The sequence below is a fragment of the Neoarius graeffei genome, chromosome 7 (assembly GCF_027579695.1).
Source record: "Neoarius graeffei isolate fNeoGra1 chromosome 7, fNeoGra1.pri, whole genome shotgun sequence".
Classification (NCBI taxonomy): domain Eukaryota; kingdom Metazoa; phylum Chordata; class Actinopteri; order Siluriformes; family Ariidae; genus Neoarius; species Neoarius graeffei.
In genome coordinates this window covers 92,091,782-92,111,605 of record NC_083575.1, presented here as the reverse complement: position 1 = coordinate 92,111,605, position 19,824 = coordinate 92,091,782, and the positions used below count along the sequence as shown (strand labels likewise).

The window sequence follows — 19,824 nt, the reverse complement described above, 5'->3', positions numbered from 1 at the left end:
TTTCCTTCAGCACCTCAACACTGGTACAATCCAGTGGCTCACATACTGTACTTTTGCTCAATGTTGTAAGTGTTTATAACAGGTGTAGGTGTTGATTTAACATGAAAACTAAACACTGTCTATGTTCAGTGAAGGTCTTTAACCATTTAGCATTTTAATGCCAAATTTGAGTGTGCTGCATTTATCTCCTTAACACTGAAGGAGTGAAGGTTGGACTTTAAATGTTCCGCTTTGTAAGTGTTTATAACAGCTGTAGGTGTTGAATCAGCATGTCTTTAATGTCTTCAGTGAAAGGTCTTCAGTGAATGTCTTCAACACTGTAGAAGTGAAGTGTGATTGAAATGTTTGTGTTTATATCAGCTGTAGGTGTTGACTCAGCATGTTAATTCAATGGTATTTGTTTAGTGAAGGTGTTTAACCAACCTTTTTTGACTCAATATGTGCTGTTTCCTTCAGCACCTCAGCGCTGATACAGTACAGCGTTTACTGTACTGTACTTTTGTTTGATGTTGTGTTCATAACAGGTGTTGGTGTTGATTTAACATGAAAACTAAACACTGTATATATTCAGTGAAAGTATTTAACGAGTCATCATCATAATGCCAAATTTGAGTGTGCTTTATCTCCTTAACAGTGTAGAAGTGAAGGTTATATTTTGAATGTTCCACTTTGTCAGTGTTTATAACGGCTGTAGGTGTTGATTCAGCATGTTAGTTCAGTGGTATTTGTTTAGTGAAGGTGTTGAACCAGCCTTTGTTGACTCAACATGTGCTGTTTCCTTCAGCACCTCAACACTGGTACAGAACAATGGCTCACATACTGTACTTTTGCTCAATGTTGTAAGTGTTTATAACAGGTGTAGGTGTTGATTTAACATGAAATCTAAACACTGTCTATGTTCAGTAAAGGTCTTTAAACATTTAGCATTTTAATGGCAAATTTGAGTGTGCTGTATTTATCTCCTTAACACCGTAGGAGTGAAGATTGGACTTTAAATGTTCCACTTTGTAAGTGTTTATAACAGCTGTAGGTGTTGATTCAACATGTTAATTCAGTGGTATTTGTTTTGTGAATGTGTTTAACCAACCTTTGTTGACTCAACACGGGCCGTTTCCTTCAGCACCTCAGCACTGATACAGTAGATTGGTTGTTGTACTGTACTTTTGTCCGATGTTGTGTTTATAACAGGTGTAGGTGTTGATTTAACATGCAAACTTGAAGGTCTTTAATGTCTTCAGTGAAAGGTCTTCAATGAATGTCTTCAACACTGTAGAAGTGAAGATTGTGATTGAAATGTTTGACTTTGTCAGTGTTTTAGAACAGCTGTAGGTGTTGATTCAACGATGTTAATTCAGTGGTTTTTTTAGTGAAGGTGTTTTTAGTGAAGTATTTGTTTAGTGAAGGTGTTTAACCAACATTTGTTGATTCAACATGTGCTGCTTCCTTCAGCGCCTCAATACCGGTAAAGTACAGAGGTTGTTGTACTGTACTTTTGTTCAATGTTGTGTTTATAATAGGTGTAGGTGTTGATTTAACATGCAAACTAAACACTGTTTATGTCCAGTGAAGGTCTTTAACCATTCACCATTTCAATGCCAAATATGAGTGTGCTGTATTTATCTCCTTTACACTGTAGGAGTGAAGGTTGTACTTTAAATGGTCTACTTTGTATGTGTTTATAACAGATGTAGGTGTTGGATGTAAATTAAACACTGTATATGTTCAGTGAAGGTCTTTAACCGTTCACCATTTTAATGCCAACTTTGAGTGTGCTGTATTTATCTCTTTACCACTCTAGGAGTAAAGGTTGTTTTTTGAATATGTTCCACTTTGTAAGTGTTTATAAGAACCATAGGTGTTGATTCAGCATGTTAATTCAACTATATTTGTTTAGTGAAGGTGTTTAACCAACCTTTTTCGATTCAATATGTGCTATTCCCTTCAGCACCTCAGTGCTGGTACAGTACAGCGGTTTTTGTACTGTACTTTTTTTTTTCAATGTTGTAAGTGTTTATAACAGGTGTAGGTGTTGATTTAACATGAAAACTAAACACTGTATTATGTTCAGTGAAAGTCTTTAGCCATTCATCATTCTAATGCCAAATTTGAGTGTGCTGTATTTATCTCCTTAACAGTGTAGAAGTCAAGGTTGCATTTTGAATGTTCCACTTTGTCTGTGTTCATAACAGCTGTAAGTGTTGATTCAGCATGTTGATTCAATGGTATTTGTTTAATGAAGGTGTTTAACAAACCTTTGTTGACTCAACAAGTTCTGTTTCCTTCAGCACCGCAATGCTGCTACAGTACAGTGGTTGTTGTACTGTACTTTTGCTCGATGTTGCAAGTGTTTATAACAGCTGTAGGCGGTGATTCAACATGTTAATTCAGTGGTATTTGTTTAGTGAAGGTGTTTAACCAGCATTCGTTGACTCAAAATATGCTGTTTCTTTCAGCACCTCAGTGCTGGTACAGTACAGTGGTTGTTGTACTGTACTTTTGTTTGGTGTTCTAAGTGTTTATAACAGATTTAGGTGTTGATTCAGTGTGTTAATTCAATGGTATTTGTTTAGTGAAGGTGTTGAACCAACAATTATTGATTAAACACTTGAGGTTCTGCTGTTTTCTTCAGCACCTCAACACTGTAGCAGTGGTTGTTGTACTTTTGTTCCATGTTGTAACTTGTAAGCTGTAGGTGTTTGATTTAACATGAAAACAAAACACTGCCTATGTTCAGTGAAGGTCTTTAACCAGTCACCATTTTAATGCCAAATTTGAGTGTGCTATATTTATCTCCTTAACAGCATAGAAGTGAAGGTTGTAGTTTGACTTTGTAAGTGTTTAGGATCGCTGTAGGGAGTTGATTCAACACTGTATGTGTTTGGTGAAAGTGTTTAACCAATATTTGTTGATAAAATACTTGCAGGAGCGAATGCTATATTTTAAAAGTTCGACTTTGCAAGTGTTTATGATGGTTGTAGGTGTTGATTCAACATGTTAATTCAACACTGTAGGCGGGAGTACAGCGACTGGATGGAGGCGGTGCCTGATTACTCACCGTATGAGTTGGAGGTGTTAATGGTACGACTGAAAATATTAAATCAATAATTCATGAGTGAATTCAACACTGAAGGTGTGAAGTCAATATTTTACATGAACGCAATACTGAACGTTCTGATTAACCTGGGATTTGAGATTGTTCTGTGTGCTGTCTCGCTCCTTAAGGGTAGTATCTCACTGGGCTGCGACAGCCTGCGACTAGTTGGAGACTCAACAATTGCGATAAAATATGCGAATTAGCAACAATTTTCACTTGGAATCAAACTGAATTGATATTCACATATTTTATCGCAATTGTTGTGTCTCCAACTAGTTGCAGGCTGTTGCAGCCCAGTGAGATACACTCGCACTTCCTGTCTCATGGAAACTGACTTGAGAAGGGTTCGTGACGGCTTTGCAACACCAACGACGCATTTGCGGCTATTTTGAGAGAAATTTTGTTGCACACATTTTTTGAACATGTTCAAAATTTCAGTGATGAAGGAGCGACACTTTGTGACTCATGCGAGGAAATTGAGAAGCCCCGCGAATGTTTCAAGACACTTTTGAAATTCTCTCGCAAATGACGGTCACAATTTGTCGCAAGCTGTCGCAGCCCGGTGAGATACTGGCTTTACATTGTAGTAGTGAACGATGTAAGTGTTAGTAATAACTGTAGCTGTTTAGTCAACACGCTAACTCAACATTGGAAGAGTTAGTAACAGGGTTGTACAACCCTGATTCCAAAAAAGTTGGGACAAAGTACAAATTGTAAATAAAAACGGAATGCAATGATGTGGAAGTTTCAAAATTCCATATTTTATTCAGACTAGAACATAGATGACATATCAAATGTTTAAACTGACAAAATGTATCATTTAAAGAGAAAAATTAGGTGATTTTAAATTTCATGACAACAACACATCTCAAAAAAGTTGGGACAAGGCCATGTTTACCACTGTGAGACATCCCCTTTTCTCTTTACAACAGTCTGTAAACGTCTGGGGACTGAGGAGACAAGTTGCTCAAGTTTAGGGATAGGAATGTTAACCCATTCTTGTCTTATGCAGGATTCTAGTTGCTCAACTGTCTTAGGTCTTTTTTTGTTGTATCTTCCGTTTTATGATGTGCCAAATGTTTTCTATGGGTGAAAGATCTGGACTGCAGGCTGGCCAGTTCAGTACCCGGACCCTTCTTCTACGCAGCCATGATGCTGTAATTGATGCAGTATGTGGTTTGGCATTGTCATGTTGGAAAATGCAAGGTCTTCCCTGAAAGAGATGTCGTCTGGATGGGAGCACATGTTGCTCTAGAACCTGGATATACCTTTCAGCATTGATGGTGTCTTTCTGGATGTGTAAGCTGCCCATGCCACATGCACTAATGCAACCCCATACCATCAGAGATGCAGGCTTCTGAACTGAGCGCTGATAACTTGGGTCGTCCTTCTCCTCTTTAGTCCGAATGACACGGCGTCCCTGATTTCCATAAAGAACTTCAAATTTTGATTCGTCTGACCACAGAACAGTTTTCCACTTTGCCACAGTCCATTTTAAATGAGCCTTGGCCCAGAGAAGACGTCTGCACTTCTGGATCATGTTTAGATACGGCTTCTTCTTTGAACTATAGAGTTTTAGCTGGCAACGGCGGATGGCACGGTGAATTGTGTTCACAGATAATGTTCTCTGGAAATATTCCTGAGCCCATTTTGAGATTTCCAATACAGAAGCATGCCTGTATGTGATGCAGTGCCGTCTAAGGGCCTGAAGATCACGGGCACCCAGTATGGTTTTCCGGCCTTGACCCTTACGCACAGAGATTCTTCCAGATTCTCTGAATCTTTTGATGATATTATGCACTGTAGATGATGATATGTTCAAACTCTTTGCAATTTTACACTGTCGAACTCCTTTCTGATATTGCTCCACTATTTGTCGGTGCAGAATTAGGGGGGTTGGTGATCCTCTTCTCATCTTTACTTCTGAGAGCCGCTGCCACTCCAAGATGCTCTTTTTATACCCAGTCATGTTAATGACCTATTACCAATTGACCTAATGAGTTGCAGTTTGGTCCTCCAGCTGTTCCTTTTTTGTACCTTTAACTTTTCCAGCCTCTTATTGCCCCTGTCCCAACTTTTTTGAGATGTGTTGCTGTCATGAAATTTCAAATGAGCCAATATTTGGCATGAAATTTCAAAATGTCTCACTTTCGACATTTGATATGTTGTCTATGTTCTATTGTGAATACAATATCAGTTTTTGAGAGTTGTAAATTATTGCATTCCGTTTTTATTTACAATTTGTACTTTGTCCCAACTTTTTTGGAATTGGGGTTGTAGTTGGTGATTGATCAATATCAGCAACCGGAGGTGTTTTCAGAGACAGTTGAGCATTATGTATTATTAGTATGACAGTAATAAGGCTATATATATTAAAGGTAGGATATGTAAATTTTTGAGAAGCATTTTTTTGTTATATTTTTTGAAATTCTCTTTACATCCTAACAGCACTGAATAAATCAAATACTCTGACAATAAAAAAGAAGAAAAAAATCCATTATCTGTCATCATCTGTGGCAGTCCCAGGGCTATAAAAAGCCCGTCCAATCATTTCATTTGGTCTGAATGATGTGATTGGCTGGCCTACTTGCCTGTTTACCTGTCTAACTGCGCTCACTCTGTTCCTGCACTCATTGCACGAGTCTCTACAAGGCTAGTCAGACATAATTATTGTAGACATATTGCTAAAGCTAGCAAGCTAGTCAACAACTGTGAATGCTAACAATAGCTATGTTCATTGTTTACATTCATTATGATAATGTACGGTAAGGTGTTTTCTTACATGTGAATGAGACCTGAGGTGGTTGGATATGACAAAAGAATTAGTGAAACAGAAGTTCGCAAACTTATCATGAAACTTGAGAAAAATAAGGCGACTGGACTTGACAAGATCCCCTGCAAACTTTTAAAATTGGCAGTGGAAATTGTATCGCCCTCATTAACTGTTATCTTTAATCGCTCTATTGATAGCGCCATTTTCCCAGCTGAATGGAAATACGCAAGGGTGTCTCCTATTTTTAAAAAAGGTGCCAAAACTGATCCTAGTAATTATAGACCTATTTCTGTTTTACCAGTAGTTACCAAAATATTCGAAAAAGTCATTTATAATCAATTATATGAATATCTTAACAACAATCATTTATTGAAAAATTGTCAGTCGGGGTTTTGATCACTCCATAGTACCTTAACAGCTCTTCTTGAAGCAACTAATAGTTGGTCAGTCAATATTGACAAAGGCCTTCTTAATGGTGTGATTTTTATCGACCTTAAAGGGGTACCAAATATAATATATACAGTTGCTGATGTGACAAAGTAACGTATTCTTAAGTATTCTATCAAATTTATATACTAGAAAACAACGAAATATCTTGGTAATTGTAAATATAATACTTTATACGCTAAACCGCACAAGAGTCGCCATTTTTAAAAGACCGTGACGTCAGCGCTACCCACTGCACTAGCGGAACTCTCCGAAATAGAGGAGAGAAGCGTGTAATCATGGCGTCGGGTGCATCAAGTGAAAGCGACAGCTCTGTCGAATACGAAGAGATCCCGCAAGACACACTGCAAGCAGGCTATGGCTTAGAAGGGTACCAGTTTGAACCTAGGAGAGGTACTATGTAGTGGAAGTTCATTATGTCTAACTATTAAAGCTATTTTAAGTTCGTTTCTTAAGACAAGGATTTTTTAAGATGTTACCTTGTTGACAGTTTCGGCGAGAATCTTCCGCCTTCTTCAAAACAGTCACCAGATGTCGAGTGGTGACGTGCCTTATCAGCTCATGTTACGCTACGGAGGCGTGAACGTCCCGCCCAATTTGACAGGTAGTTCACGCCTCCTGCTGTCAGGTCGCTCCTCCAGGACACATCTGGTGACTGTTTTGAAGAAGGCGGAAGATTCTCGCCGAAACTGTCAACAAGGTAACATCTTAAAAAATCCTTGTCTTAAGAAACGAACTTAAAATAGCTAGGAGAGGTACTCTCGACTCCGGTGATGAAATAAGAGAAGAAAGCTCGGATGACGGCGAGGATGAGACTGATGCTGACCATGGGCATGGCGAGCGTGGGGCAGAGCGTCTGCGTGCAGGTGACACGGCGTGGTGCTCGTGCGGAAAATGTAACGTGGAGTTGCTCACGAGTCCAGCAGAATTTATTTGCTGCAATGAGATAGGCGCCACCCGTGGACTTGCGAAATCGTCGCAAGAGGCAGAAACAGGTATTTCACACGTGCTATTCTCAACCTCAATGAGCCAACACAACTGGGCACATACATACGTCATGAGTGTTACGCAGAGAAAATGAACGTGCATTCTGATTGGATAAAATTAATATCATGGCGGGCTTTTCAAACTGCGGAAATAGTTTGCTCGAGCTACTTTCAAAACACTATAACTTTCCAACCTTAGAACAAAAAACTTTTGTAAGTCTTGAATAAGGTTCGTTAATGTGTGTTTTATTGTTATATTTACTCTATATATTGCCCTCTGTTCCCCTTTAAGAAGGCCTTTGACACTATAGACCACGAAATTATCATCACAAAACTAAGGTACTATGGGGTGAATAATGATAGCTTAAATTGGTTCAGGTCATACCTAAGTGAAAGGAAACAGAGATGTTTTGTCAATGGACACATGTCTGACAACTGTACATTGACATGTGGTGTACCACAGGGGTCAATAATCGGCCCTCTCTTGTTCCTTTTGTATATTAATGATCTCCCACACTGCTTAGAAAATTCTACCCCCAGGATGTATGCCGATGATACGACCATTAGTTTTTCGGCCCCAAACCTTGATGACCTTGAAAAACAAATTAACGTCGAACTGACCAGTTTGAATCAATGGCTCAAGGCAAATAAATTGAGTTTGAATGTCACAAAAACAGAATTTATGATAATGGGCTCAAGGCAATGGTTAAAAGCGAGAACTAATGGTCATATAATAAATGTGAATATTGAAGGGAAAGGGATCTCGCGCGTAGATTATACAAAATCATTAGGTGTTTATATAGATAAAAATTTAAATTGGGATAAAAATATCACAGAGTTATGAAAAAAAAATTTCCTCAGGCATTGGCGCACTTAAACGTGCGAGACTATATATCTCACTTAGCACTGCAGTAGGTATCTACAAGGCATTAATCGAGCCACATTTTGATTACTGCAGTCCAGTTTGGCATAATATTAGTAACAAGCTAAATGAAAAATTACAGAAATTGCAAAATCGAGCAGCCAGAGTTATAACAAAGTCAGATTATGACATTAGGTCAGCTACCCTTAGACACCTCTTGCAGTGGGATGATATCTTCACTAGAAGAGAAAAGCATCTAGGGGTGGCGATGTTTGTTTAAAACGCTGCAGGTCTCTTTCCCACGTACCTAAGAGATATGTTTCATACCTGTGACTCAAAATATAATTTTAGAAATAATGAAAATAAGTTAACACTTCCACTTCCAAAAACAAACTATGGGAAACATAGTTTTAGTTATTATGGAGCAAAAATATGGAATAATTTGCCTAGCAAAATGCGAAGTGCTAACTCGCTTTCTATTTTTAAGCAAAGTCTTGATAAATATTTCCCGACAACGGGCTCACACACGGCAATCATGGAAACCAGTGTCATGTAAACTTTTGTTTTTGTTTGTATGTACCACTGATTTTACGGTGTTTTAAATAGTGTATGTATGTATGTAATGACGTGCTATGCTCCTGCTCTCTCTCTCTCTCTCTCTCTCTCTCTCTCTCTCTCTCTCTCATGGACTCATCCTCCAGCAGTAATCAGGCAGTGTGCGTTCATATGTTTTGGAGGTGTGGCTTTGGATGGAGGGGGTGGGATTTTTCATTTAGATACTTTTAAAATCTAGCCTATTCATGCCACAGTTGCTACATGCCCCAATACACAATCAAATCAAATCAAATCAAGTTTATTTGTATAGCGCTTTTAACAATAAACATTGTCGCAAAGCAGCTTTACAGAATTTGAACGACTTAAAACATGAGATAATTTTATCCCTAATCTATCCCCAATGAGCAAGCCTGTGGCGACGGTGGCAAGGAAAAACTCCCTCAGACGACATGAGGAAGAAACCTCGAGAGGAACCAGACTCAAAAGGGAACCCATCCTCATTTGGGCAACAACAGACAGCCTGACTATAATATTAACAGTTTTAACAGGTATAACCCTCAACTGTCCTCATGGGGCCGTCCTTCACAGGAGCGGTGCGATAAAACTCCGACCAGACACAGGGCACCAGGATGGATCAAGCAGGTCCGAGGGGCAGAAGAGGCCAGCATCTCACACAATCCTCCTCGGTCTTCTTTTCCCCGAGTTATGACACGGAAAAATCCCCAAAGCTGTAACTCATGAACAGTCCACTCCACGTACAATCTGTCAGTCTCCATCTGATCACAAGTTCCCCGAATCAAGATTTCAGCAACTTCACATAAATATTAGTGTCCCCTGCTGCCGATTTTCTGAATCAAGTAGACAAAATGTTCGTCTACTCCATCAGCGCTGCCATGATTGAAAATCACGTGACTGCATTCTTGCGCACTGATTGGCCAAAGCTCGAATGGTGTTCGTGAACCTTACACGCCATGCTGTTTTACCTATCCGTATCCCCCAATCAGTGCCCAAATAAACTTCAGAATAATGATTTGAAGCTACATAGTGCATCATAAATTTCAACTTTGTGTACTACTTGTTTAATTTCCAACCCTTCTATACTATGACATGGTGGTGTGTTGTTGTGAGCCTTTATTCCCATTTTCATTACTCATTTTGACAGTTCACATTTAAAACACTGGCGTGTGGTTTCTTGCAGACGAATTCAATGTCACTCACCTTTCAACCAATCAGCGCTCAGCAATGCATCATGTGATTTCCAAAATGGCAGCACCGGTGGACCAGACTGGAAGTTTTCTTCTTAGTTGAAAAATAATCAACCATTTGGATCAATATTATCAACTTGAATTGAATAACATGTTGGGCCAAGTAATCTTTATTGATTCATGATCAAAATAAGGTTGGTAGACTGGCCGTGGAGCGAGCAGTTTACAAAATACATGACACAGGAACTCCCAGCTTTGGGATTTGTAGGAAAAGAAGACCGAGGAGGATTGTGTATTGCTGGGTTTCACGTGACGTCACAGCCGCCTCATTAGTTATTCAAAACGTTAGCTGGTGGTCTACCAAAGCTCAGTTGACAAAGCGTTTGTACGGAGAAGGTGCATTGCTCGCATAAAAAATGCCTTACGCTTGCGTTGTTTTAGGTTGTTCGAATTGATCAAACCGTGAAACTGATAAAAGTTTCTTCAGGGTTCCCCGTGAACTCATAAAAAAGGGTGAACGAACACAGGATTTCACAAAAAGACGTCGAGAAAGGTGGCTTTTCAATGAACCTCTCACTGAAATCGCAGGGAGCCGAGTCGAAGCGTGCCCGAGTTTGCAGTGATCACTTGGTGAAAGGTTTGTATTTCCCTCTCAGCTCTGGCCTTAGTGTTTTCCAAGTACTTTTCGTGCTATGTGTTGCTATTTTACAGTACTTTTTTTTAGTCACGAAGCGCCAAAGTCCCCAGCTGTTTCTTTGTTTCCTCCTCACAAAGTCCATATGCATGAAGGTCGCAACAAAATTCTTCCCCAGCCATACAGTTACCATGCGCCGTGATCACTTCTCCGTCTTGTTTAACTAAGATCCAGGTCTTTAAAGGGGTTTCTGATGATCTTTGTGAATGATTTACTTGAGAGATAAGAACCAACACAAGTGAGAATCAAGCCAACTGTTGTTTGTTTACACTGAAACTTGCAGCACTTCATTGTAAAGACGCAAACGAAAAGCTTAAAAAAATACTTACATGGGCAAAAACAATCCAGGATTCATTGGGCAGCGACTTGATCCCGAGGTCCTTTACTCAGCCACGTACAAAAAAGTCGTAAGCCTCCATACTCTTCCACACTTTCATCTGTTTTGCGGTGTAGAAGGACGTCTGCAACACCAGATAGTTCGAGATGTCGGGGAACTCGACTGAAGGGTAGTTTTCCAGATCGTATGACAAATCCTTCTTTCCCAGACTGTAGGGGTCGATTCCATTACACATAGCAATCTTCTGAATATATCTAAAGCCAGCAGTGGCTTCTAGATTACGAGCGTACTCTGATAAGTTATCGCTAGTTGTTCGCACTACAGCAGCCGTTTAGACCGCCAGCTATTTCACTTCTGGTAAAACCGCTAAGAAAAGTCACGTGACTGAAACCCAGCAATTGGGGCATGTAGCGACTGTGATTCAGGCTGGTATCTTCAAAATGACATACCCTAGCTTTAAGTCAGGACTGCATGTGTAAGTAACATGACTCCATGTAACGTCTCATCTCATTATCTCTAGCCGCTTTATCCTGTTCTACAGGGTCGCAGGCAAGCTGGAGCCTATCCCAGCTGACTACGGGCAAAAGGCGGGGTACACCCTGGACAAGTCGCCAGGTCATCACAGGGTTGACACATAGACACAGACAACCATTCACACTCACATTCACACCTACGGTCAATTTAGAATCACCAGTTAACCTAACCTGCATGTCTTTGGACTGTGGGGGAAACCGGAGCACCCGGAGGAAACCCACGCGGACACGGGGAGAACATGCAAACTCCACACAGAAAGGCCCTCGCCGGCCACGGGGCTCAAACCCGGACCTTCTTGCTGTGAGGCGACAGCGCTAACCACTACACCACCGTGCCGCCCTCCATGTAATGTCTCGTCTCATCTCATTATCTCTAGCCGCTTTATCCTGTTCTACAGGGTCGCAGGCAAGCTGGAGCCTATCCCAGCTGACTACGGGCGAAAGGCGGGGTACACCCTGGACAAGTCGCCAGGTCATCACAGGGCTGACACATAGACACAGACAACCATTCACACTCACATTCACACCTACGCTCAATTTAGAGTCACCAGTTAACCTAACCTGCATGTCTTTGGACTGTGGGGGAAACCGGAGCACCCGGAGGAAACCCACGCGGACACGGGGAGAACATGCAAACTCCACACAGAAAGGCCCTCGCCAGCCCCGGGACTCGAACCCAGGACCTTCTTGCTGTGAGGCGACAGCGCTAACCACTACACCACCGTGCCGCCCCTCCATGTAATGTGTAACAGTTAATTCAGTATTATCTGTAACACTATTAATTCAACATAGTAGCTGTAAAACGCTGTAAGCATTAATTGTACACTGTAAATACAGTAACAATGTGTGTAAATTCAACACCATTGGACTTGGTTGCACCCTGCAGAGGTGTTACATCTGCACTGAAGGTGTTGTTCAACATCATTTTCAGTGTAAAGTTGAGTTTGTGGATTGGGTTTTTACTATGTGCTGGCTTTAGCACCTCAACACTGTGAAGGTACCTTGAATTAAGTTAAATCAAGACTGTGTGTGTGTGTTAAACCAAGACTTGAAATGTTATCGTTTGTTAACTTTAGTGCTGTAGCAATAATTTTTGCACTCCGCATGTTAAATTTGTTAAAATTTGTTCGTCAGCACTAATTCAACATTGTTCAAGTTAATATCAGGTAAGGTGTTCATTTAACACTTAAAGTGCATATCACGGGTAAATTCAGGAGCAAGATCAATGTAATTCTCCTATTTTATATTAAACTTTGGTCAAATATCTGTAACATTCTGCATTCTCCGCAATTTTTTTTACCTTGCGCAATACCAGAAAAATTCAGTTGAAATCAAGCCATTTGAGGCGAATTGGTCCGCCTCTGAAAAAAACTTGGCATTTGGATTTCCCGGCAAACACTGATTTTCGTGACGTCGCGTGCGGGACGCCTCCCTCTGAATCCTACGTCAGCGCTGGTTTGTTTATGAGAAAACGACTTGGTGGTTTTCTGCAAATTTCTTCAACGTTATCACGTAATTATTAAAATGGTTAACAGATGTATCATAGGAGGGAGTAGCAACACCAATCTTGATGGGATTAGTACTCATCGTTTCCCAAAAGACCGGACAATGAGAGAGAAATGGGAGCACTTGGTCTACACAGGCTGTGCACTGAAACCGTGCAAAGCTCGCGCAGCCTGCTGGCGCTTCTGCAGGTGACGTCACGAATCTGGCTCCAGACTCCCTTGGGATTTTTCCAGACGCGTTTTGTTATTTTATTTTTTTTCTGCTGTAGACAGATGGCCTTGTGCAAAATTACCCTTCTGGATGAGTGTGTAAAGGGACATACTTTCATATAAAAAAAAACACTAAATTGGTCCAGAATATGCCCTTTAAGGTCAACATTATTAGGATTAATAGTATTAAAGCTAGACGGCCTTTCGATTTCATAAAATCGGTGAAATTTAGTTCTGTCTGAAATGTGGTCATTGTAATATATGTTTATTTCTGTAATATCTCACAAAATATCAGGCCATTCTGTGGCTGGGAAGTTATTTAATTTGAGGGGATTAAAGCAAATAATGTGCATGAAATCGCTCACTTTGCGCAGTCAAGCAGACAGAGGAAGTCCGTGTGCGCATGCGCAGGTTTACATTTGAGCGTGCACTGACAGTTCCATCATTCTGTCGCTAAACAAACAGCTGATCACACCGAGGTGCTCGCTGAGCGCCGATATTTATTAGTTTGGTCCTGCGTTTCCTTTCCTTCGTATATAACATAACATCTTTTCTTCTTGCTTTCTTTCCGTTACTGTAGTCGGTCTTTAACATTTCATTCGCACACTCACATCCTCCATTTTTCTCTCCTGTTTCAAATTTGTATCCCACAATGCCTTGTGTGAACAGGGAAAGCCCACCACATGATGCATGATGTAGTATCTTGTATTGGGTCATGGTGAAGCAGGAAAAAATAGCCGAGAATTTAGGGCCACGTGGAAATAAATTCAGTAATTGTTCTGTTAAAAAAACTAATAAAATTGGAAGTCTGTGATTCGAATTCAGTAGCTTTTGGTCACTAAACAAAAATAATTGAGTGTCAGGGGAAATTCTTTTTATGACCTACACTTGAAAAATCTGAAAGGCGGTCTCGCTTTAACACTTAGGGTCAATACCATTATAGTATTAAGCCTGTAGATGTTTATTCGACACTGAACTGGGGATTTTTCTTTAAGAGTATTGAATGATAATATACAGTACATTTTAATGCAACACTGTTAAAGTTAGTGCTCTCTAGTTGTTCATTCAACACTCCAGATAACTCCGTCCTGTATGAACACAGCAGGTGTTAATTCGACAGTACAAGTATTGAGTTGCACAAGAATCTGGTATGTTTTTTTCAATAAATGTGGCTAAGAACCTCCCTTTTTTGACTGACAGGGCAGACGACCAACCACAGACCTTTTACGCTCTGTAAACTGAGTTTACAGTATTTGTGTTTGTTTATAGCTTTGAACAAAACTCTTTGATAACTTGATAAGACAGAATTTCATGGCTGTGTCTTGCTCCGAAAAAAGGTTACTGAGTCACTGTGTTTTCCTACAAGATTATTGGGTCAAGTGCTGACAGCCAATCAGATTGCAGCTTTTGAGATCCTGAAGCTCATGGCCAGAAAAGTGTATATAGTGTATGATATCAGATGTTCCATTTTTTTTTTTTGCACAGTTTTCCTTTCCATCCATGCTAAATGTTTTCAAATCTTTATAAACAGTGTGGATGAGGGAACATGAAGCGTTTTGGAAGAAAAAAAAAAACAATTGTATAGTTTATAATTGATGCTGTGTTCTACAGGAATCTATATTTCATAGACAAAAAAAACCAGTATAAATGATGTAAAGGTCAAGGGTTAAACCCCCTGTGTGCATGTCCTGCCTGCTGTTTGATATTGTTTTTGTGTTTCTTCATGGACCACAACCCTTTAGTAAAACGTACTGGAACAGGGAAGCCTGGCTAAAACATGAAACTGTCATTGTGAGGGTTATTAAGCAAAGCTCAGCCGTCAGAGTGGTCTCATCTCATCTCATTATCTCTAGCCGCTTTATCCTGTTCTACAGGGTCGCAGGCAAGCTGGAGCCTATCCCAGCTGACTACGGGCGAGAGGTGGGGTACACCCTGGACAAGTCGCCAGGTCATCACAGGGCTGACACATAGACACAGACAACCATTCACACTCACATTCACACCTACGCTCAATTTAGAGTCACCAGTTAACCTAACCTGCATGTCTTTGGACTGTGGGGGAAACCGGAGCACCCGGAGGAAACCCACGCGGACACGGGGAGAACATGCAAACTCCGCACAGAAAGGCCCTCGCCGGCCACGGGGCTCGAACCCGGACCTTCTTGCTGTGAGGCGACAGCGCTAACCACTACACCACCGTGCCGCCCCTCAGAGTGGTGTTGAGTTTATTAACACCGATGTTCACGATCGTCCTGTTTTTCCCCTGAAGGTGTTAAAAGGTGTGAGGGTTCGTGGTGAGGGGGTTTTATAGTCTGAAGCCTGTTTGGTGGTTTATGTTACATAACTGTGCTTTAGGAACAGTTTTGGATTGCAGATGTGTGGGAGGAGACGGACTTCAACTCTCTGCGGGAATTCATTTATAACACAGTGGATTTACTGACATCGATTTATACACAAGATACTTGATAGTGAGGAAGAAATATCTCTCTTGCTTTCTGTCTCTCTCTGTCCATCTGTCTCTCTCTTTGTCTCTCATGCTGTCTCTCTCTCTCTCTGTCCATCTGTCTCTCTCTTTGCCTCTCGCGTTCTTTCTCTCTCTGTCTGTCTTTCACCCTCCTTCTGTCTCTCTTGCTGTCTCTCCTTCCTTTTCTCTCTGTCACCCTCCCTCCTTATCTCTATGCCTTTCCCATCAATGTCTCTCTCTCTCTATCTGTCTCTCTCCCTCCTTGTCTCTGTCTCTCTCTCCTTCCTTCCTCTCTCTCTGTCTATCTATCTCTCCTGCTCTCTTTTGCTCTCTCCTTCCTTCCTCTGTCTGTCTGTTTGTCTGTCTGTCTGTCTCCCACCAATCTGTCTGTCTTTCTCTCTGTCCATCTGTCTCTCTCTTTGTCTCTTGTGCTGCCTCTCTCTCTCTGTGTGTCTCTTTGTCTAACGCTCTCTCTCCCTCCTTCTCTCTGTCTCTCTCTCTCCCAGTGTGTCTGGTCAGAGCATTGTGTATCACTGCCACAGCACTACAACAATCCACTGGTCCTAACCCCCTAACCCCCCCCCCACACACACACACAAATCACTATGTGTCATGCTATAATAGGAAAATAATCAATGACGAGGTGGTGTAATAAAGCAGAGTTACTGCTAGCACCCTAAAGGTGATTATTTTCCGATCACAGCACATGCTGAAGTGTTTTATTCCTTTTATATACCAAAAGCAATTTATTGCTGCTAACAGTCGTTCATTCATGAAAGAATGACACATCCTAGGGGCGGCATGGTGGTGTAGTGGTTAGCGCTGTCGCCTCACAGCAAGAAGGTCCGGGTTCGAGCCCCGTGGCCGGCGAGGGCCTTTCTGTGCGGAGTTTGCATGTTCTCCCCGTGTCCGCGTGGGTTTCCTCCGGGTGCTCCGGTTTCCCCCACAGTCCAAAGACATGCAGGTTAGGTTAACTGGTGACTCTAAATTGAGCGTAGGTGTGAATGTGAGTGTGAATGGTTGTCTGTGTCTATGTGTCAGCCCTGTGATGACCTGGCGACTTGTCCAGGGTGTACCCTGCCTTTCGCCCGTAGTCAGCTGGGATAGGCTCCAGCTCGCCTGCGACCCTGTAGAACAGGATAAAGCGGCTAGAGAAACCTGCGTACATCGTACCAGTCCCGGTGAATGAGCCGTTACTATGGAAACAATAACATACTACATTAACAAGAATGAAAGCACGAGAGCATTAATATAAACCTGTGATTCACAGCTGCACTATTGTCAGAGCTGCTGCTCTAGAAAATGAATCAACAATGTCTTTATCACATCATCTCGAGTTGGTATCGTGTCAGTGCAGAGGTTCTTGTACAGAACCCCAGAGCGGCGGATCTGCAGTGTGCCGCAGTGTGTTGTGGTGATGTGAGATGGGTTCGGGGTGCTGAAATGACCGACAGCTCCTCTTTGAGCAGAACACAGAAGCGCTCTGTGGCTTTTGATTGCATGTGATATGACTCTCAGCTGCGTGTTTCGCTCTTTGTGTCTCTCTCTCTTCATGAGCACGGCTCTGAAATGTATGCACAAAGTCACATGAAGGATAAATAGGCTCATTATGTGGAACTTTTTGTGCCTCCTCCAAACATTCTGCTTGGCTGTGTGGGGTCTTTGACAGGCCTAACAAGCATCCCCGTGTTTGTGTTTCTCCCCTCCATCGGGATTCTCTCTCTCTCTCTCTCTCTCTTTGACTGGGAGCTAATGTGAAGAATTTGAACTGGGGTTTGAGGGTACATTGGCCTTGAGATAAACAAAAAGAAAGACAGAGAGAGATTGTGTTGCTGTCATTTAATCCCGAGTTGACCTTTCAGATTTCAGATATGAAATTGAGCTGTACGTGTCGTCTCTTTGGTCAGAAGAGAAGGGGTTGATTAATTTTCTCCAACAGCAGCTCTGATAGTAGCGCAACTCCAAATCACAGGTTTATGTTAATGCACTTGTTCATTTCTAAGAGACAGTCGAGCGGGTTCGTGAATATTGAAAATTTGTGAAATCGTTCATGAAATCGACATACCTTTGAATTTCTCATTCAAATTTTGAGGAATAAATCTTATATTGCAAAACATTAAGCCTGTTCGGTTTCATTTGCCTAGACTATGTAGTTTCTGGGATATATCATCTCATCTCATCATCTCTAGCCGCTTTATCCTGTTCCACAGGGTCGCGGGCAAGCTGGAGCCTATCCCAGCTGACTACGGGCGAAAGGCGGGGTACACCCTGGACAAGTCGCCAGGTCATCACAGGGCTGACACATAGACACAGACAACCATTCACACTCACATTCACACCTACGCTCAATTTAGAGTCACCAGTTAACCTAACCTGCATGTCTTTGGACTGTGGGGGAAACCGGAGCACCCGGAGGAAACCCACGCGGACACAGGGAGAACATGCAAACTCCACACAGAAAGGCCCTCGCCGGCCACGGGGCTCGTACCCGGACCTTCTTGCTGTGAGGCGACAGCGCTAACCACTACACCACCGTGCCGCCCCAGTTTCTGGGATATTTACATCTTAAATAATATAATTTTTTTTAAACACCCTGTATAATCTTACAGAATTGAGATTTTATTGGGATCTCAATGTCTACAATTGATTGATTGATTGATTGATTACTTTATTCTGAACAATAAAGAAGAAAGATATAAAAATAAAAATTTAAATAAAAAATGCAATAATCAAAACATCGTCATAAACAAACAGAATAGCGTAGCCCCAAGGCAATAACAGAACAATGTTCAGAAAGGATTAGGAAGAAGTAATAACTTATCCTAACCCTCTATACCACCGCTAATCAAACGTCACTTTCCACCATAATAAACTATATATACAAAAGAAAACAAAGCAACAAACAAAAAGAAAACATACCAACACATGGTATAATATCGACCAAATCAAATCTCATCTCATCTCATTACCTCTAGCCGCTTTATCCTTCTACAGGGTCGCAGGCAAGCTGGAGTCTATCCCAGCTGACTACGGGCGAAAGGTGGGGTACACCCTGGACAAGTCGCCAGGTCATCACAGGGCTGACACATAGACAACCATTCACACTCACATTCACACCTACGGTCAATTTAGAGTCACCAGTTAACCTAACCTGCATGTCTTTGGACTGTGGGGGAAACCGGAGCACCCGGAGGAAACCCACGCGGACACGGGGAGAACATGCAAACTCCACACAGAAAGGCCCTCGCCGGCCCCGGGGCTCGAACCCAGGACCTTCTTGCTGTGAGGCGACAGCGCTAACCACTACACCACCGTGCCGCCCCCAAATCAAATCATATATACAGATACTTATGTTATGCATATATATACACATACAATGCATATATACGGTACATACATATACACATACCTATAATTATACACAAAATACAAGAAGACCAGTCACAGACTTACTCTCAATTTCATCATCACCTATATAGTCTGCCTGTCCTCATTCTCATATATTTTTAGTAACATATGTTTTTATATAATTTTTTAAACAGTTTTATGTTGGTGCTATTTTTGAGTTCATTATCCAGACCATTCCACAATTTCACCCCACAGACTGTTATGCACATACTTTTCATAGTTGTTCTAGCATTTACTCTCTTAAAATTCATTTCCCCTCTCAGGTTATACCCACCCTGCCTTTCCATAAACGTATTTTGTACCTCACCCGGAAGAAGGTTATGTCTCACTTTATACATAATTTGTGCAGTCTTGTGTTTAACCAGATCCGTGAATTTCAGAGTGTGTGCTTTTACGAATAATGCGTTTGTATGCTCAAGATATCCCGTATTATTGACAATTCTTATTGCTCTTTTTTGTAATGCGGATAACGGCTGCAGGTTAGATTTGTAGGTATTACCCCATATCTCCACACAGTAGCTCAGATATGGAAGTATGAGTGCATTATACAGAGTATGTAGTGATTTATAGTCCAGAATGTGTCTTGATTTCCCCAAAATTGCAGTAATCTTTGCTATTTTTGCTTTAACATGATTAATATGCGGTTTCCAGCAGACTTTATGATCAACAGTCACACCCAGAAATTTTATTTCATACACTCTTTCTATGGTTATGTTGTCAATTTTCAATTCAACTTGAGGGTTCGACTTAT

At 41.3% G+C, this 19,824-nt stretch overlaps 1 protein-coding gene across 1 annotated transcript in view; it reads left to right on the top strand.

The window, feature by feature from the left end:
• gpm6ab (glycoprotein M6Ab) overlaps positions 1 to 19,824 on the top strand; it is a 195,619-nt gene that overhangs the window by 536 nt on the left and 175,259 nt on the right. The window lies entirely within an intron of this gene.